Genomic DNA, 15,888 nt, shown 5'->3' with positions numbered 1-15,888 from the left:
GAAAGATATAAATATAAACTAAGACTATCCAAGACAAACACGAAATGAACAAAAAAAAAAGAAAGAAAAATGAGATAGATTGCTTACAAGTACTCTCAGGTACACTGTAAGTAATAATATGCATTTTGAGACACAGGCAAATCCAGGGGTACAGTGGAGTAAGGGAGTTTGGCGAGGCTAGCAACCTAGTTAATAATGAAAGCAAAGAAAAAAGTTGAATAATAAACATAGGCAAATTTAATCTAATGACTATTAACTATTTATTTATTTATTTATTTATTTATATACAAGAAGGTACATTGGGTTTGTGAGAATACATAGCATAGTATTTACAATCTTGTAAAGCCACTAGTATGCACAGCATTTCGGGCAAGTCCTTAATCTAACAGATAATTTTAAGTAGGTAAATTCTAGAAGAATTAATAAAATGATAACAGATACATTGCAAGAAAAAAATGACATGAGAGAGATTAGTAAGTATATTAAAGCACGTTGGTATATTAAAACTCTGATTGATTACATTGACAACTTGATTGGTAATTTAAACAAGATTAATAATGATAAACAATGGTAAAGATGTTCGGATTGGGTACATAAAGATTGAGTAGCAATAGATACAGTGCAATATTAAAGCAAGAAGGTAAAAAACTATGAAGAAGAAATTAGGTACTTTTTAGTTTTGTTTTTGAATGACGCAAAAGTTGGACAGCTTTTCAATTCATTAGGGAGTGAGTTCCATAGACTGGGTTCCTTTATTTGCATAGAGTTTTTACACAGATTAAGTTTGACTCTGGGGGATATCAAAGAGATATTTATTTTTGGTGTGGTGATAATGGGTCCTAATACATCTGTCCAGGGAGAGTTTCAGAGCAGGATTTGCATTTAAGAACAGGGTTTTGTAAATGTGGTTGACACAAGAGAATTTGTGGAATAAGATTATGTTTAGCATGTTCAGGGAGTTAAACAAGGGGCCTGAGTGTTGTCTGAAAGCAGAATTTGTTATAAATCTGATAGCAGATTTTTGCTGAGTGATGATGGACTTGAAGTGGTTTGCAGTGGTTGAACCCCATGCACTGATACCATAATTAAGATAGGGATAGATTAGTGCATAATATAGAGAGATGAGAGCAGAGTTAGGTACATAATATCTGATTTTGGGAGTATACCAACTGTTTTTGAGACTTTCTTAGTTATGTGTTGTATGTGGGTGCTGTAGTTGAGTCTCTTGTCTAGAAATAGGCCAAGAACTTTCCATCATTGTTATTACAAATGTTTACATTGTCTATCTGAAGCTGAAATGCATTTGTAGATTTCTTCCAAATAAGATGTAGTAGGTCTTTTCTATGTTAAGTGTTAGTTTATTGGTTGACATCCATAAGTGGACTTTTTTTAGTTCATTATTAACAACATAATTTAGTGTATGTGGGTAGGGGTTAGAATAGATGAGGTTAGTATCATTGTTTAACTCCCTGAACATGCTAAACATAATCTCATTCCACAAATTCTCTTGTGTCAACTACATTTACAAAACCCTGTTCTTAACAAAATATGTTTCAGAATGTTAAAGACATTAGGCAGATCATTGATGTATATAAGAAATAGGAGAGGTCCCAAGATACTGCCCTATGGCACTCAAACGGTTATTGGTGAAGTGGGAGAGGTTATATTATTGATGGTTACACATTGATGTCTATCACTAAGATAGGATTGTTACCTTTATTCTTATGTTCTTATGTGCTTCATCCCCAATTTATCCCTTATGTGTCCCTATGTTTTTACCTTTATTGTCTTATCACCTGACCCAGTGCGGGTGTAAATCAACCAGTTCTGAAAATTCTTTTCACTTGAGAATGAACCATGGAGGTTCGAAATATTGTGGAAATTGTATAAATCAGTGTAATACATTCTATAGTAATTCACTTTTTTCTTCACCTTGAACTTACGAAAATGAGTTTTGGAGAAATCCTCTTTCAGCTAAGCCCTGCTGCTAAGAAAATAGTTAGAGGGATAGAATCCTAAATCAAAAGATAGTAAATACAAATTATGCGGTTATATTCAATGAGACTTGTTTAAAAGAAAACCTGCTGCCAGTTTACACCAATATATATATATATATATATATATATATATATATATATATATATATATATATATATATATATATATATATATATATATATATATATATATATATATATATATATATATATATATATATATATATATATATATATATATATATATATATATATATATATATATATATATATATATATATATATATCTCTTCCCAAAGCCAAACCATCGCCAGAGAAATCCTAGGAAACAACACAGAAATCATCGATAGATACAGCGATAGCAGGCGGCTTGACGTTTGCGAGGCACTACACATCAAGAAGTCAACACCAGCAATCAACAGCCAATTAATGGACAACTATATTCTACCCACCTCAAGACTCCGCTCCAATATAGAAGCATTAAGAAATATGGACCAATAGGCTTTCTACAATCACTTCTATTCAATACCCATTGTTTCGTGTTCTGTCTTGTGTTGATGAAATTAATACCCTATTAATGCCACCTCTTGTTCTGTCTTGTGTTGATGAAATTAATACCCTATTAATGCCACCTCACCCCATCCACCTCTCTCAAATGTAGATATAAAATCGGAGATGCGTAAGTTCTATTCAGTTGTGTATTTGTAAACTAAAGTCTTTGAAAATGTAATAAGTTTTACGAAACGTGCTCGTGTCGCGTCAGACTAGAAATAAAAATGAATTTTGGAGAATTGATTTTTGATTTACCTCCAACAGTGAAAAGAAATGTACGAAAGATTGAGAAAATTCGTGTTAGAATTATTAATCTTACTTTTTCGGTCATATTTAATAATATATGTCTACAGGAAAGACTGCTACCAAAATATACTAATATTAAAGCGCACGACCCAGCAGCAAGAAATCAAGCCTTCACGATAAAATATCGCCAGGCTCTGATTCGTGATCAGATATACAAGGCAGAGAATGAAATCAAAGACAACAAAACGCAACTACTTCATGCTACAAACGAGTGGAGAAATAGCAACATCGACGAAAGTATCCGTACCCGCATTGAACAACACCTCGACATCCTTACAGACCAACATCACCTCAGCACTGAAACAAGGATTATCAAGAAACTAACAACATTATATGGAGGACCTATGGCAATTCCATGACCAAGAGATGGCTTCCTGAATCCTGCAGGAATTAACCTCACTGAGGACCAAGTCACTCTTCTAAATCTGGGCATAAACTGTCATGTTATGTCCAGACCGAGTGAGATGGCCCGGAAAGTAGAGTTGGAAATTCTGTTGGACGACATATTCGACCTCGAGACACAAAAGAAGGTCACTACCAAAGATACCTTACAAGCAGAACTTATTGCAGAAGGAGGAAAGAATCGAGGCAATTACAGAAGCACCATACTGTCCCCCGAGCTCAAAGCGGCAGGTAAAAGCTTTCGTGAGAACAAGGAGATAGTTGTCAGGAGAGGTGACAAGTCGCCATTATATGTCATTCTTAAAAAAGACGAATATCTGGCGAAAATGAACATCATACTCTCTGACCAAACTAAGTTCCAAAGGGTAACGAAGGACACTACAGCCGAATTAAAAGCAAAGGTCAACAAACTGATCGAAACTGTGAACGCCAAGAAATCTGGACTCCACCTGCCAAAGATCATTGGGGAATATAAACCTGGATATGCGTATGGAAATGTCAAGACACACAAGCCTGGAAACCCACTTCGGCCAATCATTAGCCAGATACCCACACCCACGTACAGACTACCGAAGCGACTCAACGGCCTGCTGACTCCTTATGTTCCTTGCGCCTTCAGCCTGAAGTCTCCAAAGGAATTTGTTGACTTACTGCGGGGCACAAAGGCCACAGGGATAAGAGCCTCGTTGGACGTAGAATCGCTGTTTACCAACGTACCTGTGGACGAGACAATCGGGATGATAGCCGACAGAGTGTATCGTGATCCAGCCTGTACTCCTCTTGACATACCAGAAAATATTCTGAGGAAACTACTCCAAGCTTGTACTAAAGAGGCACCCTTCTTGAGCCCGGATGAGCACATGTATAAGCAAGTAGATGGGGTCGCCATGGGTTCTCCCCTAGGTGTCCTGTTTGCAAACTTCTACATGGGTACCATCGAGCAAAAAGTCTTAGTCGACATGAACTTGAAACCGGCCATATACTGCAGGTATGTTGATGACATTTTTACACAGGTCCCTGATGTCAGACATCTGCAGGAGCTGAAGGAGGCATTTGAGCAGAGTTCCGTGCTGCGTTTCACTTACGAGATGGAAAAGGATGGGAAGCTGCCCTTTCTAGATGTAACAGTCATGGAAAAGAGCGGAGGTTTCCACACTGCAGTCTACACTAAGGAAACGAACATAGGAATGTGCCTAAATGCCAATAGCGACTCCCCCGACAGGTACAAGAGGAGTGTTGTTAACGCATATGTCGACCGTGCTGTCAGCCACAGCTCAGAATGGAAGCAAGTCGACGAAGAAGTCTGTAGGGTAAGGCAGGTCCTAGTCAACAACGGCTTCTCCAATGGTTTCGTCGAAGACATCATAAGAAGGAAAGTGAAACGCCATGCAACCTCTGAAGAGACAACTAACACAACACCTATACCCCCTATCAGACTATTTTACAGGAACTTCTTTTCCACAGCTCATAAAACGGAGGAAAGGGTCCTGAAAGATATTGTTAATAGAAACGTTATCCCTACAGACAAAAATCAGAGGATACAACTGACGATTTACTATAAAACCAGAAAAACGGCCAGCCTACTCATGAGAAACTCTCCAGACACAAAACAGAACTCTTTAAAAGAGACTAACGTCGTCTATGCCTTCAAATGCCCTCTTGGGGACTGTAAGCTCCAAAAAAACCAGTATATAGGCAAGACAACAACATCTCTTTCTAGGCGTTTAACGATGCATAAGCAACAGGGCTCCATTAAGGAACATATAATCTCTTCCCACAAGCAAACCATCGCCAGAGAAATCCTAGTAAACAACACAGAAATCATCGATAGATACAGCGATAGCAGGCAGCTTGACGTTTGCGAGGCACTACACATCAAGAAGTCAACACCAGCAATCAACAGCCAATTAATGCACAACTATATTCTACCCACCTCAAGACTCCGCTCCAATATAGAAGCATCAAGAAATATGGGCCAATAGGCTTTCTACAATCACTTCTATTCAATACCCATTGTTTCGTGTTCTGTCTTGTGTTGATGAAATTAATACCCTAATAATGCCACCTCTTGTTCTCTCTTGTGTTGATGAAATTAATACCCTATTAATGCCACCTCACCCCATCCACCTCTCTCAAATGTAGGTATAAAATCGGAGATGCGTAAGTTCTATTCAGTTGTGTATTTGTAAACTAAAGTCTTTGAAAATGTAATAAGTTTTACGGAACGCGCTCGTGTCGCGTCAGACTAGAAATTTAAATGAATTTTGTAGAATTGATTTTTGATTTACCTCCAACAGTGAAAAGAAATGTACGAAAGATTGAGAAAATTCGTGTTAGAATTATTAATCTTACTTTTTCGGTCATATTTAATAATATGTGTCTACAGGAAAGACTGCTACCAAAATATACTAATATATATATATATATATATATATATATATATATATATATATATATATATATATATATATATATATATATATATATATATATATATATATATATATATATATATATATATATATATATGTATATATATATATATATATATATATATATATATATATATATATATATATATATATATATATATATATGTATATATATATATATATATATATATATATGTATATATATATATATGTATATATATAGGGGGGTACCACCACTGGTGTAATTATAGGGACCCACAGCCTCAGAGAAGGGAACACAGAGCACTCAGGGAAAAACTTGACATTTAACTCTGAATGCGAAAGAGTGTTCACTTCTCCTACCACCCCCTTTTTTTTTTATTATGATGTACACTTTATTATGCAAGGTTATACAGTTACATATCTGATTTCATACAAAAAATGAACATTAAGAGGACACAAGAAAAAGTTCGCTTCCTAGAGGCTGTAGATTTCCTCGAACTCCTCCGACGCCGGGCAGGAACCGAGGATGCAGCGGGCATTTCCCCTCTGGATCGCGACACTGAGGCGCTGAAAGAGAAAACTTGCTGCTCTAGGGTCTCTTGTGGTGTCAATGAGCTTGGAACCAAGATCCTTAAGAAACCTTCTTGCACTCTCACCCCATGGGCCTAGGGTCTCAGACCCTATTGGAACGAAATTGTACCTTTGATCTAATTGCCTGTACTTGACTGACTTTTGTTTTTCTCTGTGTGTCGCTGCGGCTCCTGCCGTGCCGGCAGAGAGGGTGATGTATGTCATTGCCAGGGTGGATACGCAAGTATAGTCCCATGCTAACTGCCTGCCACCCTTCCACGGACGCAGTGTGATTCCGTTTGGTCGGCCGGCAAAGCTAACAGAGTCACGGTTCAGTAGGTTGTGGGGCTCTCTCTCCGCTGGACACTGAGCAGAGGCAAGGCTTCTTTTAATGATGTCGTTGACTTCGTCGTGTCTAGTGTGCCAACCACCCGATTTTCCACAGTGCAGGCCATGCAATCCATATTCGTCAGCATCTGCCTCGCCGCAAATACACCTGTGAACAGTGTGGATAGGGGCAGCAAGGCGGAGAGCGACTGCAATACGGAGCTCCTGCGGATCAAGACGTGTGCCTGTCGCAGACATAGGGACTGCCAGAAGGAAGTCCCCTGCATGGGGAGCCTGCACAGCTGTGAGGCGTGCACATATATATGTATATATATGTATATATATATATATATATATATATTATATATATATATATATATATATATATATATATATATATATAGTATATTTCGGTAGCAGTCTTTCTTGTAAACATATGTTGTTGAATATGACCGAAAAGGTAAGATTAATAATTCTAACACATATTTTTTCAATATTTCTTATGTTTTTCTTCAACTTTCGGAGGTAATAAAAATATCAATTCTCCGAAATTCATTTCTTAATTATCTGACGCCAGAACGCGTTTCGTAATTCGTATTACATTTTCAAAGACTTAATTTACACACAAATTCTTCGTACTTATACTCTATGGGATGAGGTGATATGGTACAAAAGTTTTGGGTGAGATGACAAACACAAAACAGAACACAAAACAATAGGTATGAATTGGATAAGTGAACATATGAATAGATTTAACTGCAGAAGGCCTATTGACCCATACTTCCTCTTGCTGCTTCCATATTGGTTCAGGGCCTTGAGGTGGGTAGAATATAGTTGTGCATTAATTGGCTGTTGATTGCTGGTGTTGACTTTTTGATGTGTAGTGCCTCGCTGATGTCAAGCCGCCTGCTGTCGCTGTACCTATTGATGATTTCTATGTTGTTTGTTAAGATTTCTCTGGTGATGGTCTGGTTGTGAGAAGAGATTATATGTTCCTTGATTGCTCCCTGTTGCTTATGCATTGTTAGTCACCTGGAAAGAGACGATGTTGTCTTGCCTATATACTGAGTTCTTTGGGGCTTACAGTCCCCAAGTGGGCATTTAAAGCCATAGACGACGTTGGGTGACCGTTCATGCTCATATATATAAATATATATATATATATATATATATATATATATATATATATATATATATATATATATATATATAAATATATATATATATATATATATATATATATATATATATATATATATATATATATATATATATATATATATATATATATATATATATATATATATATATATATATATAAATATATATGTATATATATATATATATATATATATATATATATATATATATATATATATATATATATATATATATATATATATATATATATATATATATATATAAGTTTGTGAGGGTACCACCTCTGGTGCCAATGTGGGGACCCATAGCCTCGGAGAAGAAAATAAAAAGTATTCAGAGGAGATCTTGTGGTTTCTCACTGAACACTAATATTATCTTCTCCTACCACCCCCATTCTTTTGTATGTACACATATATATTTACTTTATTTGAACTTCGTTACAAAAAAGAAGTTACATATGGGTTACAAAGATGGTTGTCATAGGTTGTAGAGTTCCTCCAGCTCCTCAGATGGCGGGCAGGAACCCTGGATGCAGTGCGCATTTCCCCTCTGTATCGCCACACTGAGGCGCTGGAAAAGAAAGCTTGCAGCTCTCGGGTCCCTTGTTGTTTCAATGAGCCTAGAACCCAGTTCCTTCAAAAAACTGGTAGCACTTTTACCCCAGGCGCCGAGCGTCTCAGAAGCAGAAATATATATATATATATATATATATATATATATATATATATATATATATATATATATATATATATATATATATATATATAAATATATATACATATATATATATGTCGTACCTAGTAGTCAGAACGCACTTCGCAGCCTACTATGCAAGGCCCGATTTGCCTAAAAAGCCAAGTTTTGGTGAATTAATTGTTTTTCGACTACCTAACCATCCTAACCTAACCTAACCTAACTTTTTCGGCAACCTAACCTAACCTAACCTATAGAGATAGGTTAGGTTAGGTTAGGTAGGGTTGGTTAGGTTCGGTCATATATCTTTGTTAATTTTAACTCCAATAAAAAAAAATTGACCTCATACATAATGAAATGGGTAGCTTTATCATTTCATAAGAAAAAAATTAGAGAAAATATATTAATTCAGGTAAACTTGTTTATTAGGCAAATCGGACCTTGCATAGTAGGCTGAGAAGTGCGTTCTGGCTACTAGGTACGACTTATATATATATATATATATATATATATATATATATATATATATATATATATATATATATATATGTCGTACCTAGTAGCCAGAACTCACTTCTCAGCCTACTATTCAAGGCCCGATTTGCCTAATAAGCCAAGTTTTCCTGAATTAATATATTTACTATAATTTTTTTCTTATGAAATGATAAAGCAACCCTTTTCTCTATGTATGAGGTCAATTTTTTTTTATTGGAGTTAAAATTAACGTAGATATATGACAGAACCTAACCAACCCTACCTAACCTAACCTAACCTATATTTATAGGTAAGGTTAGGTTAGGTAGCCAAAAAAAGCTAGGTTAGGTTAGGTTAGGTAGGTTAGGTAGACGAAAAAACATTAATTCATGAAAACTTGGCTTATTAGGCAAATCGGGCCTTGAATAGTAGGCTGAGAAGTGCGTTCTGGCTATTAGGTACGACATATATATATATATATATATATATATATATATATATATTTATATATATATATAAATATATATATATATATATATATATATATATATATATATATATATATATATATATATATATATATATATATATATATATATATATATGTCGTACCTAGTAGCCAGAACGCACTTTTCAGCCTACTATGCAAGGCCCGATTTGCCTAATAAGCCAAGTTTTCATGAATTAATATATTTTCTAAAAAAAAATTCTTATTAAATGATAAAGCTACCCATTTCATTATGTATGAGGTCAATTTTTTTTTATTGGAGTTAAAATTAACGTAGATATATGACCGAACCTAACCAACCCTACCTAACCTAACCTAACCTATCTTCATAGGTTAGGTTAGGTTAGGTAGCCGAAAAAGTTAGGTTAGGTTAGGTTAGGTAGGTTAGGTAGTCGAAAAAACATTAATTCATGAAAACTTGGCTTATTAGGCAAATCGGCCCTTGCATAGTATGCCGAGAAGTGCGTTCTGGCTACTAGGTACGACATATATATATATATATATATATATATATATATATATATATATATATATATATATATATATATATATATATATATATATATATGTATATATATATATATATATATATATATATATATATATATATATATATATATATATATATATATATATTTATATATATATGTCGTACCTAGTAGCCAGAACGCACTTCTCAGCCTACTATGCAAGGCCCGATTTGCCTAATAAGCCAACTTTTCCTGAATTAATATATTTTCTCTAATTTTTTTCTTATGAAATGATAAAGATACCCAATTCATTATGTATGAAGTCAATTTTTTTTATTGGAGTTAAAATTAACGTAGATATATGACCAAACCTAACTAACCCTACCTAACCTAACCTAGCCTATCTTTAAAGGTTAGGTTAGGTAAGGTAGCCGAAAAAGTTAGGTTAGGTTAGGTTAGGTAGGTTAGATAGTCGAAAAACAGTTAATTCATGAAAAGTTGGCTTATTAGGCAAATTGGGCCTTGTATAGTAGGCTGAGAAGTGCGTTCTGGCTACCAGGTACGACATATATATATATATATATATATATATATATATATATATATATATATATATATATATATATATATATATATATATATATATATATATATATATATATATATATATATATATATATATATATATATATATATATGTCGTACCTAATAGCCAGAACGCACTTCTCAGCCTACTATTCAAGGCCTGATTTGCCTAATAAGCAAAGTTTTCATGAATTAATGTTTTTTCGTCTACCTAACCTACCTAACCTAACCTAACCTAGCTTTTTTGGGCTACCTAACCTAACCTTACCTATAAATATAGGTTAGGTTAGGTTAGGTAGGGTTGGTTAGGTTCGGTCATATATCTACGTTAATTTTAACTCCAATAAAAAAAAATTGACCTCATACATAGAGAAAAGGGTTGGTTTATCATTTCATAAGAAAAAAATTATAGTAAATATATTAATTCAGGAAAACTTGGCTTATTAGGCAAATCGGGCCTTGAATAGTAGGCTGAGAAGTGCGTTCTGGCTACTAGGTACGACATATATATATATATATATATATATATATATATATATATATATATATATATATATATATATATAGTATATATATATAATGTGTGTGTTAGCAAATCACTAAGAAATTAACACTGATGAACAATATGACAGTGTCAGCTCACGAAGGAAGGATTATGACTTTATTGAAGTACTTTCGTAAATAATAATACATCTTCAGAAAGATGGATTTACAGTTCACCGTATGTGGATATATACACAGGAAAGAGACGAGGTGATGTACTATATTCTTAATGGGATATTAATAAGGTATTAGTGAGATAAAATGTGTATCAATGAATCTACTCATATCACTTTTTAACTGATCAATAAAAAATGTATCATTATTATACAAACCACTATTAAGATTCAAATTACATGTTTTTGTAATCTGTATTAAAGCCGATTCAATATTATTCTTATTAAAATGCGTTTACAATTCGGTACTGAAGAAACCCCTCAAGCAACCCATTTGGTGAGAACTTTCTGACAAATGAACAAACAAAGCATTAGACAATTGGTCATATCTTACATGTGAAATTTTAAATTTTAAATCTTTGGATGTTTGCCCTACATAAAACCTATTACTGTCTTTATAAGATATTTTGAAAATGACACGAGTGCTTCTAACTAGTTTTCCAGCATTATTTTCGTAATTAAACAACACATGTATATCAAAATGTTTCAAGGCCTTGACAATATTTTCGAACACAGAAAAACATGGTAAACATTGTATCTATGCCCTGAGAAATAACGAACATTAAATAAATTATTCATAGGTTTTCTGTAGACATTAACCTTTAGTGAAAAATCTTGTCTATGAATAAGTATATCTAAAAATGGCAAACATATATCAATTTCAGTCTCTATAGTAAATTTTGGAGAGGGGACTTGATCGTTAAGTTTAGCTACAAATTCGTCTGAATTTAAATTTGTAGGCCATATACACAAAATATAAAGGGGAACTTTATTGTACAAAATTATATGATCACAAAGTATGGCCTTGACACGTACACAACACAACCAATACAGATAAAGTGAAGAACCCACCAACGGGATAACTTAATAAATGTCACAGACAGATTCGATCATTGTTGCAAGTCAAACACCTCTTCGAATTCCTCTAAAGTTGGTTTCGTGCCCAAGATGCAATAAGCATTTCCCCTCTGAATCGCGACATTGAGGCTCTGGAACAAGAAGCTTATCCCTCTTTGGTCTTTTGTACCGCCGATCAATTTGTCACCTAATTCCTTCAGGAACTTAAATGCACATTTCCCCACGAACTGAGGGTCTCCGAACCGATCGGAACAAAGCTGAAGCAGTGTGCCAGATCTCTTTATTTGGTTTTCTGCACTTTCCCGGAAAGAAGCAGCGCCACCCCCGTTACTTGCGCTGTGTTGGAGGTAGGTACTGGCCAGTCTGGAAGCGCACGTGTAGTCCCAAACCATTTGCTTACCATCCTTCCAAGAAAGCAAGGTGTCCCCCCGTCTGGGCGCTTCTGAGGTTCGTTGGGTCTGAATAGATGTGGTTCTCTTTGTGCTGAGCAGCAGGCTGTGGCTAGACTCCTCCTAAAGGTGTCGTTGACTTTTTCATGTCTTGCATTCTTACCCTGTTATTTACAACATACCAGACTATGACTACCATATTGGTCTGCCACTGTTGGAAACTTTCCAACACTAATACATGATTTCTTGTGTTATAATACATCATTACTGTATTAATCCATAGTATTTACTAATTCTGCTAATATGTAGCATTAATCCAAAATTAATGTTTCCATTGTAATGCCATATTTGTCAGGTTCTTCCTAGTCAGAGTGACGCCGTGAGGAACGACAGGCTGAAACATGAATTTTTTCCACATTTAGTTGAATCTAAAATTGAGATCAGTTAATTACGTTTCTTTACTAAGAATAATCGTTTTATTTAGTTGATTATTACATAGCATATTATTGCTTACTGAATTCGTTCATTTAAGTGTATTAATAGCTACAGTGGAAATTATTATAGTATAAAACGATTTATATAATATTTCTTAATGCAGTCTTAATAAACTGACTTACATTGTGCAAAATATATTGACTTATTACATTTTTTAGTGACATAAACACTTGTCACACTTCCTTACTTTCTCTGATTAATTATAAGTAAGAAAAATAATTTATGCTCGAGAATACTTTGGAGTGTTCTGCGCATGCGTATTGCAGCCAGGGAAGGAGACGCCATTCCTACTAGCGACGTGATTCCTACTCGGACGCCATTGGCAACGTCTCCATCTTGTTAATTGTCTTTAATTTTAGTTCCTACAATCACGAGAGCGGTGCCACGTTATTTGGCACTTCACGGCAGTATCCAAGGAACTAATCATTACTCCAACCCACAGTTGGCGTCTTTGCACGGCAGCTGAGGAAGAGGTACCTGGAATCGTTCCTTAATCAACGAACACATGGCCCAGCATCTAAGTATTCTATTTGTATTACTGTATGCACATATTACATTTAGATAGTTGTCGTTAGGCTGAGAAATTAACATAAAAATCCAGTACGTGTATTCTCTAACCGTGTTCCATAATTTGTATTGAATGTATGTTGTCTTAATATCTGTAGAAGAATTCTACAGTGACAGATATATCCAATAATTTATTAGGAAGAATTCCTTATGATTAGATATGTTTATAATGAGATACGTAGGAAATCTCTACCATGTTATTGCCTTCCAGCCCCCGGGTCCACGTCAAGCGAGGTGCTAGGCTTCCCCACCTTCACGTGCAACAATTTGTCGCACGCAATACGTCGTCAGTGGAGTGTGGCAACCGATTTCGCATATCTTTCTCAATTTACAACTAAGCTGTCAACGTTATTGTAGATACCAACTAACAAATAGATACTTATATGATCTCCTAATGAGATCAACATTACTAACCCATTGCTTTAGTAATTTATTAGTTTTTATTATTGTAGTATCTTGAGGTACATTTGCCTCTAATTATTATTATAATCCATTCAACATTTATTTTCATTTAACCACTTCAGTGATGAACCAGCACTGAAATCATGCTTGGGATATATTAATTTTTTCCCATGTATCCCACCATTTTGGGTGAGAAGATATGATTCATAATAGTCCCCTTTAATATTCAATGTAATATTAATTAAAACATCCATAGGACACTTGTTCATGGAGTAAAATATCAAACCACTTGCTCTTCCCTGTTTTCCACTTTTTCTTAAAAAGTGGTGGTCCTTCGTAAGCTATCGAAAATACTATTAATTTAATTGATTTATATGAGTCAAGTTTTCCCACACAAAATTTGTGGCTCTCCGGCGGGGAACTGAACCCGGGTCTCCCGCGTGACAGGCAGGAGACCCGGGAAACCCACAACCCCATCCCACAGCCATATTTACCAGCCACAACCACCAGCCACAACCACCAGCCACAACCACCAGCCACAACCATCAGCCACAACCACCAGCCACAACCCCCAGCCACAACCACCAGCCACAACTACCAGCCACAACCACCAGCCACAACCACCAGCCACAACCACCAGCCACAACCACCAGCCACAACCCACAGCCACAACCACCAGCCACAACTACCAGCCACAACCACCAACCACAACCACCAGCCACAACCACCAGCCACAACTACCAGCCACAACCACCAGCCACATCCACCAGCCACAACCACCAGCCACAACCACCAGCCACAACCACCAGCCACAACCACCAGCCACAACCCCCAGCCACAACCACCAGCCACAACCACCAGCCACAACCACCAGACACAACCACCAGCCACAACCACCAGCCACAACCCACAGCCACAATTACCAGCCACAACCACCAGCCACAACCCCTAGCCACAACCACTAACCACAACCACCAGCCACAACCACCAGCCACAACCCACAGCCACAACCACCAGCCACAACCACCAGCCACAACCACCAGCCACAACCCCCAGCTACAACCTCCAGCCACAACCACCAGCCACAACCACCAGCCACAACCACCAGCCACAACCACCAGCCACAACCACCAGCCACAACCTCCAGCCACAGCCACCAGCCACAACCACCAGCCACAACCACCAGCCACAACCACCAGCCACAACCTCCAGCCACAGCCACCAGCCACAACCACCAGCCACAACCCCCAGCTACAACCTCTAGACACAACCACCAGCCACAACCACCAGCCACAGCCACCAGCCACAACCCCCAGCCACAACCACCAGCCACAACCACCAGCCACAACCACCAGCCACAACCACCAGCTACAACCACCAGCCACAACCACCAGCCACAACCCACAGCCACAACCACCAGCCACAACCACCAGCCACAACCACCAGCCACAACCCACAGCCACAACTACCAGCCACAACCACCAGCCACAACCCCCAGCCATAAACACCAGCCACAACCACCAGCCAAAACTACTAGCCACAACCCACAACCACCAGCCACAACCACTAGATACAACTATCAGCCACAACCACCAGCCAAAACTACCAGCTACAACCACCAGCCACAACCAACAGCCACAACCACCAGCCACAACCACCAGCCACAACCAACAGCCACAACCACCAGCCACAACTACCAGCCACAAACACAAGCCACAACCACCAGCCACAGCCACCAGCCACAACCCCCAGCCACAACCACCAGCCACAACCACCAGCCACAACCCCCAGCCACAACCACCAGCCACAACTACCAGCCACAACCACCAGCCACATCTCACAGCCACAACCACCAGTCAAAACTACCAGCCACAACTCACAACCACTAGCCACAACCACCAGCCACAACCCCCAGCGACAACTATTAGCCACAACCACCAGCCACAACCACCAGTCACAACCACCAGCCACAACCACCAGCCACAACCCCCAGCTACAACCA

This window comes from Procambarus clarkii, chromosome 7 (genome assembly GCF_040958095.1).
Source record: "Procambarus clarkii isolate CNS0578487 chromosome 7, FALCON_Pclarkii_2.0, whole genome shotgun sequence".
NCBI classification, from domain to species: Eukaryota; Metazoa; Arthropoda; class Malacostraca; order Decapoda; family Cambaridae; genus Procambarus; species Procambarus clarkii.
Note: the sequence above shows the minus strand (reverse complement) of the source record.